The following is a 19,443-nucleotide window of genomic DNA, read 5'->3' as shown; positions in this document are numbered from 1 at the left end:
ATCCAAGTCTTCCAGACATTATCAACAAATTGGATGGAAAATAAACATTATGGTGGGCCCACTTTTCAACGGTGGGTGTTAAATGATCACTGTGTTTCCTATACTGTGGTCCACTTGAGATTTGGATGCACTAAAATGAACTGGAAAAACTGATAAACAGCATGGATATACAATACTGGAATCAAGGTGGGTCCCATGGTCGAATGGTATTACCCGGATAACACCTAATCCAATAACCCCATGTAACTTGGGGTCTACCATTTGGACCGTTTATTAGAGTTACACATATGTTAGGTGTGCAATTCATGAGTACATGCTCATAAACGATCCATTTCTGAGCCTGTGATGATTATGCGAGGTCTAGCCCCAAGAGGACTCAAACCGACACCCAAACTGCCAAACCCGTGATGATGGGCTCTTATACACGACCCAAGTCCAACTAATTAATAAACCAGCAAAATGATTTGGGGCCTGGCTCGTCCCTCAAGTCCGACCCAAAAGCCCAATAATCCAGCCTGGCTAATTAACAGACCCATCAATGGCTGAAATTGGTCTATCAATGGGCTCGACCCATGCCGAGTAAACTCCAAATTTCGAATAGACCAGCGTGCAAAGCCCAGCTTGAAGGCCCGGAACCATGCATAGCCCGGATGGGCCCTTGATAGCGGACCCAAGCCCGTCCCAACAAAGGTTGGGCCTGAAGATGACACTCCCTGGCCTGAAAATTAATCAAATCCCTATTTTGGACGTCAAAGTTTCTAATCCATCCATTGATCAGGTGGACCACATTCACAAAGAGATGGAGACTTGGATAAATGATCAATCCTTCGGTTGGTTAACATACAATTAATTGGAAGATGGACCACATGTATTCGTGAACATATGAAGTTGGACCGGCCTGTCTGAACCCGCCCCAGTCGGGTAGGCTGCTGGCCCATTGCTACCTCTATGCCCCGACCATTGGCTGGATCTGATCAGCTGAAAATCCAGGCCGAAGGTTACCATAGGCTCACAGCCATAACTTGGAGGAGTACGAAGTTCCTGCGCAAGGATTCTGGGTGGGGCCCACTACGATGTTTGTGAGGAATCCAATCCGTCCATCCATTTTTCTAGCTCATTTTAGTATATGCGACCAAAAATGAGGAGGATCCGGAACTCAAGTGAGCCATGCTAGATGAAATAGTGGGGGAAATGAATGATTACCGTTGAAACCTTCATAGGCTCCACCTCGATGTTTATATGCTACCCAAACCGTTTATAAAGTCATTTTCACTGGAATGAAGTGAAAACACCAAAAAGTTTGACCGATACCGAACTTCTGTGGCCATATAAATATATCAACGTGGTCACTAAATACCCACTGTTTCTTCTCGTGTGACCCATTTGAGTTTTGGATACACCTTATTTCTGGTTGGATGTCCCAAAATGAGCTCTAAAAATGGATGGACGGGTTGAATTCTCACAAACATCACAGTGGCTCCACCCAAAATCCTTGCGCAGGAACTTCCTGACATAGGCTTTCGCAGGAAATCCGCTGTCCCTAGGTGGGCTATGAATGTCCATATCAACGTACATTTAAAAAGACCTACCTAATGAGCTGATCTCCCTTACTTTTGGTTTAGGCTTTATGGAGGGCCTAACCTGATGAATGTCTCTGATTTTAAAACATCCTGACCATCCAATTAACCGGTTAACATATCATGCTTATGATTAGAGATCAATTTTGGTGGTTGAGGACCTAAAGAGAATCATAAACCTCGATGCATCAGGATGTAAATGGTGCTGTGCACAAGATTTTGGAAATGGGGGTCCATGATTTGGGTGATCCAAACCTTTGCTTTAATGGACCACACTGTGGACAGGGGATGCCTTGAAATAGACACTAATCCTGTGATTAGTCACCTACAAATAGACACACGAGAAATGATTTGAATTAACTTCAAGGATCCATGGTTCAGGACCTCTGGAGCAGTTCTAAGGAGCACCATCTCCTCTTCCTGATATGCTTTCCATCAAATATATCATCCATTGGAAGGAGGAAATTGTCTATATTTACACTGCATGGTTCAATGATCCAGATCGTTAATCTGCTGGACCCCACTAGAGAGAGAGAGAGAGAGAGAGAGAGAGAGAGAGAGAGAGAGAGAAATCAGGTGATCAAGTGCAGATCGCCGTACCGAGGCCCTTCTCCTTCGGATCCATACCCTGCAGCCATCCTGCATCTTCCCCAGCCAGGTAAGCCTTTGATTAGCAAATAAGTTCTCTCGCGGTGTATACGCATCTTTCTCCTAATTTCTAGTAATTTGAAGCTATTAGGTTTGGAAACTCATCATGTTCAAGTAAATCTTTAAATTTTTTATGTTAGGGTTTGTCAGTGATTAGCTTGGGGTCCTCGCAAGCAATTTATGACGGCTCATTCTCAACCTGGAGCTGTATTCGAGTGCGGCTTCGTGTGAGCTTTGGATCTGCAGTACTGACCTTAAGCTCCTCTTGCCGAATCGATAAAGGATTATCTAAATCGAGATGGATAAGTTATGTTAGAATTTAAGTTATTAACGATATATTTGTCGATGAATTAGGGTTTAAAGCTTTCCCCTCAAATTCTCTATGCCTAGGTTGCATTGTGTCACGCCTCGAAAGTCAGATACTGAGTGTGCACCTTCAGACCTGAGTTAGGATCCATGACTCATACGCTTAATATACTTAAATCAATGAGTCACATCTTTTTAATAGATGCATAATATAATCTGAATTCTATATTCTTATTAACATCTATCAATACACTCATACCAACCACTAATCTATTTACAAACATTCACCACTACACATACATAATAATTAACAATACAAGCTAAAATATTTTTGTCCACCAATTTAGGATTTTTATTAAATCATTGTTAAAAATAATTTTGAAACAGAAATGAGAATAGTAATAGGAAACACATGTCCCATTTAATTATTCTACTGATACTGTGAAGTAAGTTCGTCTTCTGTTAAATATGATCATTGTTCATGTGGATCGTATACTTGTTTGGCTTCATATTCTTACTCTTGAGTTGTTGTATCTACTTCAATTCCATTTGTACTGTTTTTTCAAAAATACACCGTTGGCTAGTCAGGCCCAGTGAGTGAACCCATCACGGTTCGTGCACGATACCATTAAAATAATACATATAAGTAAAGCATAACAGTTAAGCATAAAAATTAGAAATACAATGCAACTAATGTAATTAATGTGAATACTGTGAATGATGTTGATGATGTATTAAGTGGGTATAAATAGAAATCGTCCACTTGCTTGAGTTGGATATTGACAACCCGCATCTGCACTCAGTATGATTCTACCATTGGTAGGCATGGGTAAGGCCCGCATCCCCTCCCATTGGACAGGCTTTCACATATAGTGAGCTTCTAATGGGTACAATGGGTTGTCTCACAGGTAATAGTACAAGAGTATTAACAATGCAAGGCATGAATGTTTAATACATTAGTAATTATAATACACCAATTTATTTTAATCATATGAAGAGGAAATATGTTGGGATTACTCAGGCCATGCACGCTAAGCACAAGCACTGTCGAAAGTCAGGTGGGCCACCTGGCCCATTATCACCTGTGCACGGACCATATCAGCTGAAATGCCAGTCCAAAGGTTACCTTAGGCCCAGCTGATTCACATCCTTCACATGTGTCAAGATGGAACATGTGTGTAAAATTAGTTTCAAGACGAGGTCATGTGTTCAAGTACTCATTGTGGTGAAATTCTATGTGCTGTGTGTGTGGGTGTGAGTGGAAAGTAAAATAATAATAATAATAATAATACAATAAAATAAAAAGTTATGCTTTTTGTCTAAGAGGTACCCAAAATGACCATTTTCAAATAGCAGCAGACTAGTTAGTTGGAGATAAGGCCTAGATAATGATGTTGATTAGATGTATGATTTTTGTGTAAGACGTACCCAAAATGACCATTTTCAAGTAGTAGCAGACTAGTTAGTCGGGGATAAGGCCTAGATAATGATGTTGATTAGATGTAGGTTCCTCTGCAGGTTCTTGTTGAATAAGCTATTATACAAGTATTCCATGTGGGCCCACTAGGCTTGTCAACAGGTTGGGTTTGAGTTGGTTCCTATACTACCGTACCCACATTAACTGGGTTCTGGTCTTGCTTGGTCTGGGTCTAGTTCTTGAACACTGGACCCAGATCCTTTCAGGTTGGGTTTTCATCAAGTCTTTGCATATAGGTTTTGAGTTGATTTTGGGCCCATGGGATGATGGATTAGATTTCACTCACATGTGCCACTTTACATACATGGTGTCTAAACAAAATTCTTAGAAACTTTTGAATTGCGTATCTTTATTTACTTGCAAATCTTAATGAAGATAATAAATGGGTTGGGTTCCATCTGCATTTGAAGGATATTCTCGTTGTAATAAAAGCTTTTTAGTTTTTGAAATAACTGTAAATTGAAGGAGGCCTACTATTACCTTAGTTTATGGCATTTCTTTTTATTTAAACTGATCATTTGCAATTGAGTTTGCATGTGCATCCATACGTGGCATAAGTATTGAATAATTCCCAAATGGCCTAACTGGTTAACGGTTTCAAGGGCATTTTTGTCAATATTATGTATGATTGGTCATACAAAAGAGGGTGGCTTGGCTTGGAACCTGGTTGTGCAAGATCATTGTAAGCTGGGCTCAAGCCTGTTTGTTTTGGCTCATTCTAGGGTTGGGCCAAACTCGGGTTTGAGTTGTAATTGTGGGTGACGCTTGGTTTAGACATCGGCCCAACTCAAACCTGGACCATGGATAACAGTAATTCTATTTGAAAGTGGGAAATACCTTTGTAAATTCTGATACTTGATGTCTTCTTAAAAATTGGACCATTGCGTTGAGATTCTTCTGTATCTCAGGAGATTTATTGGTAGCCGTTGATTCGGAAATGGCCCATCTGTTACCATTTTTGCTCTACCACATGGCCCTTGGAGCCATGCTTACCGATCCAAACTGTCTGCATGTTGGCTCGACAAGTGGAGCCCATGCTCAAGGATCCAAACCATCTATACATTGGCGATGTTTTGTGATCCAAGCCATTTATATGTTGGCACATGAGAGCCATGTACACTGGTCCAATGAATGCTGTTAAAGAGGGTCAATAGACACATATGTCCATGATGATGCTTTTGCAGATAGACATGAATGCAATGTTCAAGTACTTTGCTAGATCGGTGCGCCTGGGCCCGATGGTTTTTTCTGGCGCTTTCTTCAATAGTTGTTGGAATATTGTGAGCGTAGATATTCATGCAGCTGTAGTGGATTTCTTCAAAGGTGGCGTCCTTCCTAGAGCTTTCATGTCCACCCTGGTGGTCTTGGTGCCCAAAATCGCAGGGCCGAAATCCTTTTTTGATTACCGCCCAATAAGTTTGTGTAATTGCATATATAAGATTTTTGCTAAGATTGTGGCGAATAAGTTAGGATCCTTCCTCCCTAAGCTCATATCGTCAGAGCAAAGCGCGTTTGTTAGGGGGCGGTCTATAGCGGAGAACATTGCTATAGCTCAAGAAGCAGTAAGAGATATTAACAGGAAGGTGCGTGGAGGGAACCTTCTTCTGAAGCTGGACATGGAGAAGGCTTACGATAGAGTAGATTGGAACTTCTTGAAGCTAGTCCTTTCCCAAATTGGTTTCGCCCTGGCCTGGGTTAAGTTGGTGGAGTCCTGCTAAAATAACAACTAGTTCTCGGTGTTGATCAACGGTGAAAGTTGCGGCTTCTTCAAATCTTCTCGAGGTTTAAGGCAGGGCGACCCCCTATCTCCCAGCCTTTTCATTCTGATGGCTGAGACTTTCAGTAGGGGCTTCTCTAGGTTGGTTGCGGGTGGGTTGTGCTCTCCTTTCAAGTTGAAGCAGGGTTGTCATCAGATCACTCACCTCCTTTATGCTGACGATACAGTCCTTTTCCTTAACGGATCTCGTCGCTCGCTTCTTCAGGTCGTCGTCTTCTTATCTTCCTATTAGCGGGCGTCAGGCCAAAGAGTAAACATGCATAAGAGTTCTTTCTATTGTTCGTCCAAGCTTTCTGTGGGCAGAGTCAGAGATATTGAGAAAACGTTGGGGTTTCGGAAGGCCGCTGGGGGGCTCACGTATCTAGGGGTCCCCATTATTCAAGGGAGGATTAAGTGTAGGGATTTCAGCCCGTTAATTAGTAGAATTTCAGCCAAGATTCAGGGTTGGAGCGCTCGCCTTCTTTCCCAGGCTGGGAGGCTGACACTGATTGCCTCTGTCTTCAGCAGCATGCCGCTGCATACCATGGCTACTTCAGTTATTCCGTTGAAATCCCTGCATGTTCTCGAGCAGTCTTTTGCCTCCTTTCTTTGGAGATGGAGTGATGGTCGGAAAAAATAACATTGGAGAAGTTGGAGGTTCATTTTCACTCCAAAGGCTGAAGGTGGGCTTGGCATCAGAAAAATGAAGAATATGTTGCAGGCGCTTCATCTTAAGATGGCTTGGGGGTTCAAATACAGCGGTTTGAACAGTCTTTGGGCTAAATTTTTGGCTTCTAAGTATCGAATTTCAAGCCCAGCTGGGAGCTTGTTCAGGTCAGGCGCTGTTTGTTCCCCTCTCTGGAATAATTTAGTGAAACTCTTTCCTATCCTTGACAGAAATGCTCAGTGGGAAGTTGGTAGAGGGGGTTGTAACGTTTGGCAATGTAACTGGACCGGGCTGGGCCCTTTACAGAATATCCATTCTATCCTGATCCCGTCCGATCTCAGAGGGCTAGTGGTGGCTGATTTCCTGGGTGCAAAAGGGCTAACGCAGAATCCCCCCTTCCCCCTCCCGGACTGGATTCGAGCCCATATCTAGCAAGAGGGTATCTTCACGTCTAATAGGGATGATGTATGCATCTGGCCTCTTGGCCCCTCTAGTATGTCTCAGTTAAATCAGCGTGGGAAGTTATTAGGGAAGCTAGTCAACGGAAATCCTGGGCTCGTTGGGTGTGGCACCCTATTATTCCCCCGAAGATCTCTGTCTTCTTATGGCGAGTTTTGTTCTGCGCTTTGCCTACTGACGACAATATCCAAAGGAAAGGTATCACATTAGCCTCTATGTGTATCTGCTGCAGTCTGGTCGAAGATGCTCCTTCCTCTGAGACCCTCTCTCACCTTCTTTTACACAGCAGCTTTGCTAGCAAAATGTGGGACAAGCTGGCCTGTCTTTTTGGTATCTCGCTGTCGGCCCATGCCTCCATACAAGATCGTCTTCTGTGGTGGTGGTCGCTTTCCTCCCGCAGGTCCTCCTCTGCCTCCCTTCGTTTAGCCTCTATTTTTCTCCTTTGGGAAATTTGGAAGGCCAGGAATAGAGCAAGATTTGACGGGTTAAGGGCGTCTATCCAGGTTACCTTCTGTTCCGTCAGCTGGTGGTTGGAAGCTCTATCCTTGTCGTCACAGCCTAATCGTCCAACTCATCCAGCCCCAGCTCATCCGGTTCCCTCCCCGCGGCTTCTTTCCCCCCGTCAATCCCCTAACTGTGTGGTTGTGAATTGGTCTAAGCCCCCGAAGGGTTGGCATAAACTTAACATTGACCGGTCCGCATTAGGCAACCCAGGGCCAGCTGGTGGAGGGAGCATCTGCAGAGACTGCTCAAGTTCACTCCTGTTTGCCTTTTGCAACGGCTATGGAGTATCCTCCAATAACAGGGCAGAGCTTAGGGCCTTTCACGATGGTTTGGATATGTGTGTCAGAGCTGGCTTCTCGCATGTGCTAATCGAATCTGACTCTAAGTGGGTCGTGGACTGCATTCTTGAGATTGCGTCGGTTACTTGGAAATGGAGATACTGGCTCTCTAGGATAAAAACTCTTCTCCAAAAGGGTTGCTTTAGAGTTTCCCTCATCCCCAGGGAGGCCATTGGGCCGGCTGATAGCTTGGCTAGGCTGGGCAGTGGGTCAAATGAAGGTCGGACCTTCTGTGAGATTTCTCACCTTCCTAGGTTGACGAGAGGGAGGTTTCTGGACAAAGCTGGTGTGGGCTCTATTAGGAAGAGAAAAAAAAAAGTCCCGATTGTATAGGATATATAGGCAGTCCAGGCCCTTTTGTCCCTAGCCTCTGCCCGAAGATCTTCTGTCCCAGGTTCGTGGTCTCCTCTTCATGGGCTTCGTGGGGCCTGGGGCAATCCGGATGGCCTCTGGGAGCAGGTTCTACTAGTTGTTCTTCGTTATTCTACTCCTTTTCTCCCAGCAGTTGGCTTTGTTTCTACTGGGAGTCGCCTTTCGGGATAGTCTGCAGCTCTCAATTTCTATTAGCCCTCCATCAGAGCTAGCCCAAGTTTGTTTGTCAGTTTGGAGTTTCTCTCTCTCCGGTTGAGCTGCCCCTTGTGTTCTGGAGCTGAGAAGTTGTAAGTGCTATAGTTTATATCCCTGTTTGTTGTCAAATTTGTGGTGCCAAAATCTCTGTTATGTTTTATATAACCTGCTTAAGTGAAGCTCTCTCAAGGATCAACATTCATGACTTCATGAACAAGCTAAGCTCACATCAAGCAAAGCTCTCAAGTACAAGACTCAGGATCTTGAATGAAAGAACTGATCACAAGACAAGACTCTTGAATGCAAGAACTGCTCACAAGACTCAAGCTGAAAAGAAAAAGAAAGTACAAGGCAAGACTCAAGCTGAACTCAAGACTCAAGTTGAAAGTCAAGCTGAAATCAAGACTCAAGCTGAAACTCAAGCCACTTTCAAGATTGAGCTACTTCAAGGTTTAGTCTACATCAAGACTTCAAGGCTCATTCTTCATGGTCTCTTGTTTCAATGTCCATACTTCATGATTGAGGTTTGTTTGACCATAGGATGACCTTAGAAGTAGGTCATTTCGGATACATAAGCCGAATGTTATTTTACATGTGATTGGTCTGTTCTTCGACCAGTCTTAGGTCTGCTTCGACTAGTCCTAGACTTGCTTCGACCAGTCTAAGAAAATCCTCGACCAGTCGTAAGTTTGTTACAAATTCCGGATAAAATCTGTTAGCCTTCGACTAGTCCTGGAATCTGTTCGACCAGTCGTAGGAACAGTGTTTCTGCATCTTCGACCAGTCGTAGAATCTACGACTCGAAGTCCAGCGAACTTTTGCAGGATCTACGACCAGTCGAAGGAAACCTACGACCAGTCGTAGGTGACCTACGACCAGTCGTAGAACGGTCTGCGCTTATCCCGCCTAATCTTTCAAATATCTGTTAGAGCTTCGACTAGTCGTAGAGCACTCTAGACCAGTCGAAGACCTGATCTTCTCACTTATAAATAGTGCACGAATCTCCGAAGAAATCATCGATTTAATTATAGTATTCAAGCCAATCTTCGTCGAACTTCTGAGAGATAATTTTGTGCTCCATCTAAGCTAAGTGTGCTTATTTAATATCTTCTTTCCTTAGCTTTATTTTAATTGATTTTGTTTCGTATATTCAATCTGATTTGAAAAGAGGAATTGTTATTCCCTTTCTTTGGAATCAAAATCAATTAAGGCAAGCCCTATTTGGTTTAATTTAAAATCTATTAGAACTAGAACCATTGTAATCGAGTACTGGACATTGAACTTGGACATTCAATCATCTACTTTGATTTGGTTCTACCGGGCTGCTACAACGAAGAAGATATTCAGGTATTTTACATATTGTAAATTCCTTTCTATTATTTTGGTTTCTTTCAAGATTTTCCAGAAAAATCTTGTTATTTTGGTTATCTGAGGAGAGCCAGGAAAACTCAGAAGTGGGGGTTTTTTTAATTGTGTAAGCCCACATACAAAGACACAATTGTAAGGGTTTTAGGTGAACCTGGGAAAACCTATCTTTAGTGAACGCTAATATCCCCTGTGTGAGGATAGTAGGAGTGGAGTAGCTTTTTGTGTGGCTGTTGGATAACAGTTGGTGAACACACAGGCGAACCACTATAAACCCTTATGTTGTGGTTGATTGTTTTACTCTTCTAATTTTTATTCTTTTTGTGGGATGTATGTATGGTGGTGAATGTTGTAATTATTTCAAGCTTTGTGAGAATGTTGTAATAGCTTAGAATTTACTTTCTGCTATTCCTTTATAAGCTTGATTTTCAATTTCATTTGAAAGTTGTTCCAGCAAGGTTGCCCTGCCATTTTTATGGTGTATGGCTGTCCCTAGAACAATACATCTTTAATTACAAGTTATTTCATTTCAGTTTATATTTAATTCTGTATTCCTCTTCGATTTGAGACTTGATACAAAGACCTTTCTAGAAATAAGGTTGTCCTACCATAAACTCTGTTTTTGGTGTAAGGTTGTCCTTAGAATAACGTTTGTATCAACCTCTCAAGATCTGAATTTTGAGGTTGTTTTTCTTTCCTGCATTATTATTTAATTTGGCTATCATTTTCTTTATTATTCCGCTGTTATAAGTTTTTATTTGGCATTGTCCTATTCACCCCCCCTCTAGGACATATAGCTTGGCCTTTTCAAGTGGCATCAAAGCCTAATAGCTCCTTTTAATTCTTGGATTTAATTCCTGAGCTAACGATTTAAGCTATTCAGATGTCAAATTTTGATAGCCTTTCAGTCACTAGGCCTCCACCCTTTGATGGCTCCAACTATGCTTATTGGAAAGCCAGAATGAGGATCTTCCTCAAATCAATGGATGAAAATGTGTGGCAAGCCACAGTGACTGAATGGAATCCTCCTATCATGGAAGTTACTGGGGTTGATGGTTCAAAGTCTATGAAAACCACACCATATTACCAATGGACCACCCTTCAGAAAAGTGAGAGTAGTGCAAATACTAAAGTACTAAATGCAATTACTTGCGCACTATCACCGGATGAGTTCAAAAGAATCATCTCTTGTGATACTGCAAAGCAAGCTTGGGATATATTAGAAATGACACACGAGGGTACTACAATTGTTCAAAAATCTAAAGTCCAACTCCTCACAACCAGATTTGAAGAAATTCATATGGAGGAAAATGAGATGTTTATGGACTTTTACACTAGATTGAATGACATTGTAAACTCAATGTGGGGTCTTGGCGATAAAATCCCAGAAAGTAAAGTATGTGCAAAAATATTACGCTCACTTCCTGAACGGTTCAATTCTAAAGTAACCGCAATCCAGGAACTTCGTGATACGGATAATATGAGGGTTGAAGAACTAGTTGGTTCTCTACAAACCTACGAGTTAAACTTTAAAGCTCCTAAAGGTAAATCTATCGCTCTAAAATCTTCTAAATGTAGTTCAAAAGAAAATTCTGATTCAGAAGATGACATGGCTCTTTTAGCTAAAAATTTTATAAGATTTTCAAAAGCAAGAAAAGAGTTGATTTTCAAAAATCAAATGATAAAAGAAGTTTAGACCCAAATCTCGAAAATCTTTGAAAGATAGTCAATGTTACAACTGTCTAGAATATGGGCACTTAGCAAATAGATGTCCTAAAAGGGACAAACCCAAGAAGAAGGGTATGTTGGCTACATGGGATGAATCATCTGATTCTGAAGGTTCTTCTGAATCAGAAGATTCTGAAACCGAGTCGGGCAATGAGGTCAAAGCTCTTATGACTCTAGCCAAATTCACATTTTCAGATAATGACTCTACAAGTGAAGAAAATCTGAATAGTGAATGTGAAAATGAAGATGATCTTCAAGACGCTTACAATGCCCTATATAAGGAAAGTTGTAAAATTGTTACAAACTTAAACTTCAAAAAGAAAAGTTTTCTAAACTCAAAAATTGTTTTGAATCGCTTGTCTTAGAAAAATCACAAATTTCAGATAATTTTGAAAATCAAAATGCGATTTGGAATTTAAAAACTCTCAAATTGTTGATTTAAAATCTGAAATTGAGAAACTTAAAACTGAAGTTTCCTCTCTTCTGAGTTTAAAGGACACATGGAAATATGCCCAAGGTGATCCAAAGTTAGAAAAATTGTTATCCGGATCAAGAAAATGTGGCGATCGATCCGGGTTGGGCTATGATAAAAATCAACCTCCTAAACAAAAATATACTCCTCCTATGTTTGTTAAAGGAGAGTCCTCAAACTCAAAAGGGAAAAGTACTTATCAAGATTTTTTTAAAAATTCAAAAACTTTTCAAAAACCTAGAAATAGCCATGTCAACTTTAATCAGAATCGAAATCCACTAGCTGAAAAGATAGTTGATTTACTCAAGGAGCTATTAAAATCTAACTCTATAGGTCATTCCTACAAGTATACACAAAAGAAGACCAACTATGTTCCTAAACCCAAAACAATTATGAAATGGGTTCCTAAAGTCACCGCTTGGTTGCTCACACCGCTTTCAAAGCAACAAGTCATTCAAAGTGGTACCTAGACAAAGTGGATGCTCCAGCATATGACAGTGACAAAGCCTTATTCACCGATTTGAAAGACATGACTGATGGTTCATCACATTTGGTGATGGAAGCAAGCTGCAAGATTTTAGGCCAAGGTACGGTTCAACTTTTTAATCTTCCAGTGTTTAAAAATGTTTTATATGTTGAAGGCCTAAAGCACAACTTGCTTAGTATATCACAAATATGTGATAATAACCATAATGTTCGGTTTTCTAATCAAAGCTGTGAAATACTAAATAATAAGGGTTCTGTAATATTAACTGGACGTAGAACGTCTGAAAATTGCTATATTATTAGCGAATCCAGCTCATCTAATCAAACATGTTACATGGTCCATACAGACAAGACTGATTTATGGCACAAACGTCTTGGACATGTACATTATCGAAATCTATATCGATTGAGCAAACGAGAACTTGTAAGAGGTTTACCCAAACTTCAGAAATTAGATAAAATATGTGGTGAGTGCCAGATAGGCAAACAAACAAAGAACTCACACAAAAAGGTGAATTCAAATACCACATCAAGACCACTCGAACTTCTCCACATGGACTTGATAGGACCTACCAGAACGGAAAGTCGTGGTGGTAAAAAGTATATCTTGGTAATAGTTGATGACTTTACCAGATTCACTTGGGTAGTCTTCTTAAGGGATAAATCTGAAACCCTTGAAGAAGTAAGAAAAGTTCTTAAAAGGATTCAAACTGAAAAATCTTCTCAAATCAGTAAAATTCGTAGTGATCATGGATCTGAATTTGAGAATAGCAATTTTGAGAAGTTCTGTACCGACCAAGGAATATTACATGAATTCTCTGCTCCCAAAACTCCACAACAAAATGGAATTGTAGAAAGGAAGAATAGGGTGCTTCAAGAAATGGCTAATGTCATGTTGAATAGCATGAAGCTCTCTAAAAATCTTTGGGTGAAGCAGTCAACACAACTTGCTATATTATTAACCGAGTCTACACAAAAAAAGATAATAATAAGACGGCTTACGAATTGTGGTTCAATAAAAAGCCTACTGTTAAATACTTTCGAGTTTTTGGCAGCAAGTGCTATATTTTACGTGATCGTGAAAATTTGGGAAAGTTCGATACGAAGAGTGATGAAGGTATTTTTCTAGGATACTCTTTAAACAGTCGAGCTTATAGGGTCCTGAACAAAAGGACTGGTGTGATTCAAGAATCCATTAATGTTGTCATTGATGATCATTTAAACACACCAACTTCTAATTCAGATAATGATGAAGTACTAATCTTTGATAAACCTGATACTTCATCAAATCAAACTGATTCTGAGTTGAGGACTGTTAAAGATCATCCAACCACACAAATTCTTGGAAACCCTCTCACTGGTGTTCGCACCCGTAGACAACTTGAGGATATATGTAATTATGTATGTTTTACATCCCAAATTGATCCATCTAACGTAAAAGATGCGCTTATTGAAGAACTGGATTGTTGCGATGCAAGATGAACTCAACCAATTCATAAGAAATGATGTTTGGTATCTCGTACCAAGACCTAAAAATAAACACATCATCGGAACAAAATGGATTTTCAAAAATAAGTCTGACGAATGTGGAAATATAATGAGAAACAAGGCTAGACTGGTGGTACAAGGTTATACTCAAATTGAAGGAATTGATTTCGATGAAACCTTTGCGCCAGTAGCACGTCTTGAATCTATCAGACTATTTATATCCATTGCATGTTTTAAAAAGATAAAGATCTATCAGATGGATGTGAAAAGTGCTTTTCTAAATGGCGATTTACATGAAGAAGTCTATGTTGAACAGCCAATGGGATTTGAAGATTCCAAAAATAATGATCATGGGTCTCGGCATAAAAAGGCACATTAAGGAATAAAACACGCACCTAGGTCATGGAATGAGAAACTAACGAAATTTCTTTTATGTCATAAATTTCAAATGGGATCTGTTGATAAAACTCTGTTTGTTAAAAACATAATGATCATATCTTAATGGTGCAGATTTATGTTGATGATATCATTTATGGATCAACTTGTACTGACTTGACTACTGAGTTTGCAGATTTGATGAAATCACAGTTCGAAATGAACATGGTTGGGGAATTGACTTATTTCCTTGGATTGCAAGTAAAGCAACAATCGAAGGAATATTCATTTCTCAATCTAAGTATGCCTTGAATCTAATTAAGAGATTTGGATTTGAGAATGGCAAGAATTTCGATACTCCTATGAGTACTACCACGAAACTATCAAAAGACTCTAATGGTAAAAATGTTGACTCAAAACTTTATCGGAGTATGATTGGTAGTTTGTTATATCTAACTGTAGACCCGATATTTCTCTAAGTGTTGGTATTTGCGCAAGATATCAATCGATCCAAAAGAATCTCACTTGATTCCTGGTCCAGCGAATTATTAGATATGTCGCAATTCTGTAAATCTCGGTCTGGTATCCTCATGAAACCAATGTTCAATTAGTTGGGTACTGGATTGGTAATCTAGATGATAGAAAATCAACCGGTGGTGGTTGTTTTTCATTAGAAATTGTCTAGTTTCTGGTTTAGTAAGAAACAAAATTCTATATCACTTTCAACAACTGGTATATAGCTGGTAATGCATGTACACAGCTTGTTTGGATGCAACGAATGCTAAGTGATTATGGAATTAAACAGGATTCTATGTTATTACACTGTGATAATTCCAGTGCGATAAATATTTCAAAAAATCCTATTCAGCATTCTCGTACTAAGCATATTGACATTAGATTTCATTATATAAGGGAATTAGTAGAAGAAAAAGTTATATCTCTAGAATATATTCCTACTGAAGATCAACGTGCTGATATTTTCACAAAACCTCTTGATAAAAGCAGGTTCAAAAAGATGAAATTTGATCTTGGCATGTGCATTTTAAATTGATAATTTATGCCTTCTTGTATAATATTGTATATATTTGCTAGATTAAATTTCAATTTTTGTGTATATTGCAAGATATTAAATTTTTGGGATTTGTACGACCAGTCGTGAGTATACACGACCAGTCGTACTACGACCGGTCGTAGATACCCATGACCAGTCGTGGAGCACGGGTTTCACTTCAATTGGAGTATAAATCTGACCTGACTTCATTTATAGTTCGTGTTATCCATGCTATCTCAAATGGTACTCAGATTTGTTTGCCATCCTTAATCTGTCATTTCATTCTTCAGTTTCGACTCCATCCTGGTCATAGTGACATTCCATTTGCATACTTTATGACTGTATTGGCTACTCATATGTTAGTCGATATGCCTGTTGATGAAGCACCAATCCATCATCTGATCTTCAACAATACAAATATTAATAAGATGAAGTTGGATCTGCTTCCTGAACAAGGTGGTGGTGTTGATGGTGGTCCTGAAGAAGCTGGTGTTGATATTAATATGGATGATATTTTTGAGGAACTGGATTCTGACTCTGCTAATGATCCAGATTTTGTACCATCTGATGTTGATGCACGTCTGAGTGCATTAGAAGGTAGAGTTGAGGATATAAATGTTAAGTTGGAAAACATGTCTGTTGCTCATGATTTGCAATTCAAGTATATGCGCAAATATCTTAGGCGCTTAAACAAAGGCATGCACCAACTTGATCCTTCTATTCCTGCTCCATCTTCAAGTTCTAATTCTGACTAGTTTCTATGAGACTTTTGGGTTGTAATAACTTTATTTCTTTGCTCTTGTTTGCTTGAGTTTGAGTTGGATTCTATGCTGGATGTTTGTTCTTAATGTAATATTTATGCTGGATATCTGTGATGCTATCTTGAGTATCTCTATGACTCTTTTGCTATACTCTATTTCCTCCTCATGTTTACTCTCATTCCTTTATTTAGTTCTCCTTTGTCATCTTGTGACAAAAAGGGGGAGAATGGTTTGTTGTTAATGTGATTGTGAGAGGAGTAGCATTGGTTATGTTACTCAGGGGGAGTGGGGTGTCAAGAAGAATATATGTTTGATCTTGTTGAATGTATGTTGATTATTGATTTGCATGTATTAACCAGTTGTTTTACTTTTGTTTGGTTATGTGTTTTGTCACTAATTTGACAAAGGGGGAGATTGTAAGTGCTATAGTTTATATCCCTGTTTGTTGTCAAATTTGTGGTGCCAAAATCTCTGTTATGTTTTATATAACCTGCTTAAGTGAAGCTCTCTCAAGGATCAACATTCATGACTTCATGAACAAGCTAAGCTCACATCAAGCAAAGCTCTCAAGTACAAGACTCAGGATCTTGAATGAAAGAACTGATCACAAGACAAGACTCTTGAATGCAAGAACTGCTCACAAGACTCAAGCTGAAAAGAAAAAGAAAGTACAAGGCAAGACTCAAGCTGAACTCAAGACTCAAGTTGAAAGTCAAGCTGAAATCAAGACTCAAGCTGAAACTCAAGCCACTTTCAAGATTGAGCTACTTCAAGGTTTAGTCTACATCAAGACTTCAAGGCTCATTCTTCATGGTCTCTTGTTTCAATGTCCATACTTCATGATTGAGGTTTGTTTGACCATAGGATGACCTTAGAAGTAGGTTATTTCGGATACATAAGCCGAATGTTATTTTACATGTGATTGGTCTGTTCTTCGACCAGTCTTAGGTCTGCCGACTAGTCTAGACTTGCTTCGACCGATCTAAGAAATTCCTGGATCGATCGTAAGTTTGTTACAAATTAGGATAAAATGCTAGCCTTCGACTAGTCACGGAATGCATTCGACCAGTCGTAGGAACAGTGTTTCTGCATCTTCGACCAGTCGTAGAATCTACGACTCGAAGTCCAGCGAAGGTTTATAGGACCTACGACCAGTCGAAGGAAACCTACGACCAGTCGTAGGTGACCTACGACCAGTCGTAGGAGGGCTACGACCAGTCGTAGAACGGTCTGCGCTTATCCCGCCTAATTTTTCAAATATCTGTTAGAGCTTCGACTAGTCGTAGAGCACTCTAGACCAGTCGAAGACCTGATCTTCTCACTTATAAATAGTGCACGAATCTCAGAAGAAATCATCGATTTAATTATAGTATTCAAGCCAATCTTCGTCGAACTTCTGAGAGATAATTTTGTGCTCCATCTAAGCTAAGTGTGCTTATTTAATATCTTCTTTCCTTAGCTTTATTTTAATTGATTTTGTTTCTGTTATTCCAATCTGATTTGAAAAGAGGAATTGTTATTCCCTTTCTTTGGAATCAAAATCAATTAAGGCAAGCCCTATTTGGTTTAATTTAAAATCTATTAGAACTAGAACCATTGTAATCGAGTACTGGACATTGAACTTGGACATTCAATCATCTACTTTGATTTGGTTCTACCGCATACAACGAAGAAGATATTCGGGTATTTTACATATTGTAAATTCCTTTTTATTATTTTGGTTTCTTTCAAGATTTTCCGAGAAAAATCTTGTTATTTTGGTTATCCGAGGAGAGCCAGGAAAAACTCAGAAGTGGGGGTTTTTAATTGTGTAAGCCCACATACAAAGACACAATTGTAAGGGTTTTGGGTGAACCTGGGAAAACTTATCTTTAGTGAACGCTAATATCCCCTGTGTGAGGATATTAGGAGTGGAGTAGCTTTTTGTGTGGCTGTTGGATAACAGTTGGTGAACACACAGGCGAACCACTATAAACCCTTATGTTGTGGTTGATTGTTTTACTCTTCTAATTTTTATTCTTTTTGTGGGATGTATGTATGGTGGTGAATGTTGTAATTATTTCAAGCTTTGTGAGAATGTTGTAATAGCTTAGAATTTACTTTCTGCTATTCCTTTATAAGCTTGATTTTCAATTTCATTTGAAAGTTGTTCCAGAGGTTGCCTGCCATTTTTATGGTGTATGGCTGTCCCTAGAACAATACATCTTTAATTACAAGTTATTTCATTTCAGTTTATATTTAATTCTGTATTCCTCTTCGATTTGAGACTTGATACAAAGACCTTTCTAGAAATAAGGTTGTCCTACCATAAACTCTGTTTTTGGTGTAAGGTTGTCCTTAGAATAACGTTTGTATCAACCTCTCAAGATCTGAATTTTGAGGTTGTTTTTCTTTCCTGCATTATTATTTAATTTGGCTATCATTTTCTTTATTATTCCGCTGTTATAAGTTTTTATTTGGCATTGTCCTATTCACCCCCCCTCTAGGACATATAGCTTGGCCTTTTCAGAAGTTGCCTGTGGATCTCTGTTTCAGCTTAGGGTGTTGGTTTTTTCTCGGTGGAGGCAGCGGTCAGCCTCTGTTTTCTCTGCAGGTTTCCTTTCGGGTTGGTAGGGACCTGATGCCTGGTGCATCAGGTGACGCTGGCCTATCCCTAGTTCTCCCCAAATTGGTTGGCTATTGTGTTTTCCTTCTTGTTTGAATTGGTGTAGAGCGGTATATGATAGGTGCGGTCCAGTTTTGTTGGGACCCACCTGAATGTCTGTAAATTTCAGATTTCATCTATGAAATTTAAGTGGATTGTTTTAAAAAAAAAAAGTACTTTGCTAGATGTTACTGTCACGGTGGAGAAAGATGCAAGTTCTATCATCATGGTCCACCACTGATGACCCTAGAAAGGAAGGTCAAGATGATGAGTTAAGTCATGATCTAGGTATTGAGAATTGATCGTGGAATGCCCCACAAAAGAGCGAAAAACACACAATTTCCCCCAGTGGGTGGCCCACCTCAGAAACGACCATGGGATCGTTAAAAAGTGGGAGTGATGAAGCATTGGATGGATTTCATTGAAGGCGAAATTTTTTTTAAGAATACATAAGAAAAAGTAATGAAATGATTTTTTTACGATTAACGGCAATAAGGAAAAAGGAGGACCAAATTCTTCTGTAACATCAATTTCATCACAACAGGTAAAATTGTTATAACTATATCGCGAAATTGACGGATCGTCTGTGCATTAATAACTGAGATTCAACACAATAATCTTAACGTAACCAACATAAATATCAATCTTTCGCACACCCTTGGGAGAACTTTTCAATGTGATGTAACACCTTGAAAATCGAGGGTCGTGTATACGCTCGACTCTCGAGTTCCTGGGGTCACTTATAATCGGTTTTCATTAATATGTGATTAATTC

The 19,443-nt window shown here is 39.6% G+C and overlaps 1 protein-coding gene across 1 annotated transcript in view; it reads right to left on the bottom strand.

The window, feature by feature from the left end:
* Positions 1 to 1,952: 1,952 nt before the first annotated feature.
* Positions 1,953 to 19,443, bottom strand: part of LOC131227930 (uncharacterized) — a 42,007-nt gene continuing 24,516 nt past the window's right edge. Inside the window, exon 5 of the transcript XR_009162623.1 lies at positions 1,953 to 2,100. The gene's annotated coding sequence lies outside the window, so the exon portion shown is untranslated. The remainder of the gene's footprint in view (positions 2,101 to 19,443) is intronic.

The sequence above is a fragment of the Magnolia sinica genome, chromosome 15 (genome assembly GCF_029962835.1).
Source record: "Magnolia sinica isolate HGM2019 chromosome 15, MsV1, whole genome shotgun sequence".
In the NCBI taxonomy this organism is placed as follows: domain Eukaryota; kingdom Viridiplantae; phylum Streptophyta; class Magnoliopsida; order Magnoliales; family Magnoliaceae; genus Magnolia; species Magnolia sinica.
This window is presented reverse-complemented; position numbering and strand designations above follow the sequence as displayed.